At 29.6% G+C, this 4,304-nt stretch overlaps 1 long non-coding RNA gene across 1 annotated transcript; it reads left to right on the forward strand.

Moving 5' to 3' along the window:
* LOC128041956 (uncharacterized) lies at positions 1–2,577 on the forward strand. The gene is made up of 3 exons (XR_008197139.1): positions 1–80; positions 531–622; positions 2,262–2,577. It is a non-coding gene; the product is annotated as an uncharacterized LOC128041956 (long non-coding RNA).
* The last annotated feature ends 1,727 nt before the right edge of the window (positions 2,578–4,304 follow it).

Below are 4,304 nucleotides of genomic sequence, written 5' to 3' on the forward strand. Positions count from 1 at the left end.
TTTGTGATTGCCGAAACTCAAAGAAAAGAAATAGGAAAAAAATTTAGGAACATTCGGTCACTTGGAAGCTCAAATTCAAGGTATGTTTTGGTTGGTTTTTGATAATTTTTATGTTTTTGAGATCGTTGCTTCGAGTACTATCCGACCCATGCTTGAATTTTTGATTTTGATGAATATTTTGAGCTATGCCATTGATGAATAATTGTGTTTTGTGATGTTTGATAATGAATAATGAAAGATATGTTTTAGATTAATATGTTTTGTATTGGAATTTTTGGTGAAATTGAGTAAATAGGGTGAAATTGTAAAAATAATATTTTTAGAGACTAAAATGTGAAATAAATGAAATGAGTGGACTTGTATGAAGACAAGGAACATTCGGCCCTAGCTTAGTGTGGGCAAATTTTGTATATTTTGTGTTTTGTGCAAAAAGGACTAAATTGCAAAAAGTGTAAAATGTTAGGGGCAAAATAGTAATTTTCCCATTTATGTATTTTTGGACTTAATTGAATATTTTGATGAATAAAAAGGTTAAATATAGATCAAGAAACAAAGAGAGCGGATTTGGATCGGGGAAAAACGAAAGTAATCGAATAGTCGATCGTGTCCGTTGATATCCGAGGTAAGTCTATTAGCAATTAAAATTTATTAAGTTAATATTTATACATGTATACTAATTGTATTTTGTGTTGAGCTATAATTAAAAGTATATTGATTGAATAAATTTTGAAGTATGGATGATATTTACATATATAGCATGTTCGAATATACAAGTATAATCTTGTATAGATTTATGGGTTGAAATAAAGGTTGAAATGTATAAGAGTATAATTGATATTGAATAAGCATATATATATATATATATATATATATATATATAAAATGCTAGAATATATATACATATATATATATATATAAAAGTTATTGAAATTAGTTAAAATATGAATGTTGCATAGGTTTAAATTCTTGATTTTAATCAAAGGAATGTATAATATATATATATATATATATATATATATGGTGTGAATATATATATGTAGGTATATATATATGTATAAACTCTTGGATTTATTTAAAGTTATGTAACTCATGATTGTATGAGAAGTTTGAATAGATATGTATATGTGAATTGTAATTTATATGTATATGTTATATTTGAATAAGCATGCTTACATATATGTATATGTTCTTGTAATGAATTTTAAGTATGAGTGTTATATATATATGCATAAATGAAGTTCGAATATGTACATATATATATAAATGTACATCTATTGTATATTTGATGAGCTAAAATTAAAAGTATATGTATTGAAAATTAGTTGAGTATGAATGTTATATATATGCATATGTGTGAGGTTGAATATATAGTTATGTATATATATATATGTACAGTATAATGTCTTGTATTGAAATTAGGTATGGAATTATATATTGATATACATGGTTGAATGTATATGTATATATATGTTTAAGATTTGCATTGAATTAAAAGTATAAATTTTAAATGCTTGTATGATTCGAACATGGACTACAAATTTTCTTGGGATAGAGTTGAGATTGTGAATTATATATAAATGTTATGAATGTGTGTTGCTATTAAGAAATATACGAGAAATCATCCTTGTATCTGTGAAATTGAGATTTTCAGGCTAAGCGCCTAGCAGGCTTAATGCCAGTGAATTTTTCAGACTTTAAGTCTAGCAGGCTATGTGCCGGTGATCTGAATCAGGTTATAAACCTAGCAGGCTACGTGTTGGTGATCTGAATCAGGCTATAAGTCTAGCGGGCTATGTGCCATTGAATTTGTTTTAATTAAGTGATTGTATACATTGAATATATATATGTATATGATTTGGTTATTTATATCGGATTAATATATGAACATCTGTTGCTATATTTTTTATGAGCATATAAAAGCTCGAATCTTTGTGTCTGGTGAGTATATATATCTATGCGTTCGGCATATGTGAACTAAAGTATATATATATATATATATATGTGCATTCGCACATGTGGTTGATAAGTATAATTATTTGCTATTGACATATGTATATGAAAGATCATAAACATGCATTCAATGAAATGCAATGATAAGTATATTTGGAATTTATATATGCGATTAATGATGATGTATATAACTTGATTTTTAGGTATATAATGATAATACAAATGATCGTTTATATGTATTTTGGATATGCTATAAACTTACTGAGCTATAGAAGCTTACTTTGATTGTTTTTTTGTTTATTTGTTTATAGATTTTGGAGACACGTTACGAGCTCGGGGATCGTCAGCATAGCCTATCACACTATCGACTTCTTTTGGTATTTTGTTAACAGTTTGAACTTGATCTTATGGCATGTATAGGTTTGAGTATGATTTTGGTTAAATTTGGATTGTATAAAATAATTAGCCATGTGAATATGGTTTAATTTCTATGTTTGTGATCGGTTTGGTTTTTAAAAAAAAAATGGTTGTGTCAGTTCGGTAATGCCTCGTAACCCTAATTCGACGACGGATATGGGTTAGGGGTGTTACAATGATTATTAAATTAAAGACTTGTTTTTGGCATCACATTCCATTGAATTTGATGTGTTTTTTTTCTTCTTCTTTTTTGTTCAACATTGAATTTGATGTGTTCATGGTTTACTTTTTTGAGCTATTATGATTTACATCAAAGACCATGCCAAAGATGACTAGGTAAAAAATATATATTACATCACAAAAGAAAAAAATAAAGAACAAAAAAGAAAGGAAGACTTGGAAAATAAATTAAAAGAAAGGAAAAGAAACTAGTGCGAAATAGGAGTAAAGATGATAAAATGATGTTGGTAGTGATAAATTTTAGGTTAAATTATGTTGTAAATCCTGTACTTTGTAAAAGTTATGGATTTAGTCATTATACTTTAATTTGATCAATTTCAATATTTGTACTTTTAAGATTGGTCAATTTTAGTCCTGTACATTTCAAAATTTAAAATTTTAGTCTGACCCAATCAATACTTGTTAAATTTGTTTGTTTAAATTCAATTGCTAGTCTTGTACCATACATACAAATGTAGATTAGTCCATATTTTCAATTTGATCATTCTAAGCAAACAAATTTTGAAATTTCAATCTTGACGCAAATAATAGTCATTAATCCATTAATTGAACTTTTAGTGAGTAATAAGTGGAAATAATAAGCTAGCATAGCATTACACATATGAATATGTTTGGCGATTAGATTTTGGAAATAACAAAACTTAACTTAATGAATTTAACATTACTATTTGGTGAGGATTGGAATTTTAAAATTTGAAAAGTATAGAGACTAAAAGTGACCAAATTAAAGTACAAGGACTAAATCCATAACTTTTGCAAAGTGCAAGGACTAATAGAAGAATTTAACCTAACTTTTAAGGATTTTTTAACCTAATTAATATTAAATACAAATGAGGGTAATTCTGTCAATATCTCTGGGCAGGGCGATTTCACGCTAAACCCGAGCTTGACCCCAACTCGAAACTTGATTTAAAAAACCTTGACCCTATTGGGTTGGGTCAGATCAACTCAAAACCCATTGATTTTAAGTTTTTTTTTTGCCATCCCAAGTCTCGATTAGTGGAATTGCAAAGCTTAAGGGAAATGTGTCAGTATAGGGTGTGTAATAATTATGGATCTCACCTGGGTGTATAGGAACTTGAATCACCAACCTAAGGCTTATAAGGGGCTTAGCTGCAACCATGGTACCACATTAGTCCCATGCAAGCTCCATAATTATTACATGCCTTATACTTACACCTTTCTTTTGAGCTTTACAGGTCCAGCAAACGAGGGGCTCCTGGCTCTATGAACCAAGCCCATCAAGTAACTGTTTATGGTACGCTGACTCTCAGTAGAGTATGGGAGACAAAATCCTCACCAGAGGATAGTACATTTGGTTGTTGGGGGATCAATCGATTGCTCAACAGACAAAACTTTGAAGAATTCTCCTACAGGAATCAACCCCACCTCAACTCATAGCTCAATTGGTATCATGGCTGTGCAAGTAAGTGCCTTATAAGCCTCAGGTTGGTTGTTCAAGTCATCCCTTGTGCAGGTGAGCTCTATTATATATATTCCCTATATTGTTACCTCTCTCTTAAGCTTTGTAGGTCCACCGACCAATGCACTCCTGGATCTGTGAACTAGGCCTATCGAGCAACCGTTCATGGCACATACCTTTGATTGGTTGGTATCAATTAGTTGCCCAACGGATGTCACTTCAAAAACTTCTCTTGAAAGAATTGACCCCTTCAATAATATTTTAAAAATAAAAT

Source organism: Gossypium raimondii, chromosome 6 (assembly GCF_025698545.1).
Source record: "Gossypium raimondii isolate GPD5lz chromosome 6, ASM2569854v1, whole genome shotgun sequence".
NCBI classification, from domain to species: domain Eukaryota; kingdom Viridiplantae; phylum Streptophyta; class Magnoliopsida; order Malvales; family Malvaceae; genus Gossypium; species Gossypium raimondii.